This window comes from Austrofundulus limnaeus, unplaced genomic scaffold, assembly GCF_001266775.1.
Source record: "Austrofundulus limnaeus strain Quisiro unplaced genomic scaffold, Austrofundulus_limnaeus-1.0 Scaffold201, whole genome shotgun sequence".
NCBI lineage: Eukaryota > Metazoa > Chordata > Actinopteri > Cyprinodontiformes > Rivulidae > Austrofundulus > Austrofundulus limnaeus.
Genome location: NW_013952603.1, coordinates 643,677 through 644,658, shown reverse-complemented (window position 1 = coordinate 644,658; position 982 = coordinate 643,677).

Below are 982 nucleotides of genomic sequence, written 5' to 3'. Positions count from 1 at the left end.
TAGTCTGTTTGTGTTGTAATAATAACTTTTTACCACTAGAGGGCAACAGAGACTAAAAACAATGAGCGGTGCGTAGAAGTACCTGTGCAGCACAGAATACAGCATATTTTTTTTATTTTAACGAACCTTAAAGCATTTGTTTCTATTAAAAAATATGATAAAGCTATAGATGTTCTGTCTGTTTCATATTCGGTAAAATGTAAAAGCTAAATGTTTGATTTTGACTGACACGCCTCCAACCAATCAGGTGGTCGCTTTCGGACACTTCCCAGTTTACAACCAATCACAGCAGAGCATCAAACCGCCWCGGACAAGTGCGGTTGAATCGGACGTACGTGCCTCCAGCTTCATCCTTGGGCTGGATGTAGAAAAATGGAACCTTCAAAATAAAATATTTCGCGACTATTTCACCAATATTGTTTATTTTGCAGACAGTTGAAATCTAAAAAAAAAAAATCTACGAAAAAGGATTAGGGACACTGGAAAAATCTGAATAAATAAATCAGAATTATCCCCCCCCCCAGTGGCCCCTATCCTTTTTCGTACATATAAATCCCTAAATGTTTCTTTACTAAATTAAAAATAATCTTAAAAACAACAATTATTGGAATGAATAGATTTTTATAAAGTGCATTACCTAATTTAGTTTTGCTTCAGCTCATCTGGTTACAAATATTATGTTTAATAGTCCCCTACCCTATCTGATCCAATACAACACTTCTTTTGTTTTTGATTATATATAAGCAACATTTTTTTGGTGTAAAAGCTAATACATTATACTGGCTGACACACCGAATCAATGTTAAAGCATATTTTATACAATCATTCAAAGGGTAGTCAAAATAAAGTTAGATAAACAGTTTTTGCCTTGCTGTTGATCTAGAAAATAAAATGTAAAATACCATACCATTCCATACCATACCATACCATACCATACCATACCATACCATACCATACCATACCACACCATACCATACCATAC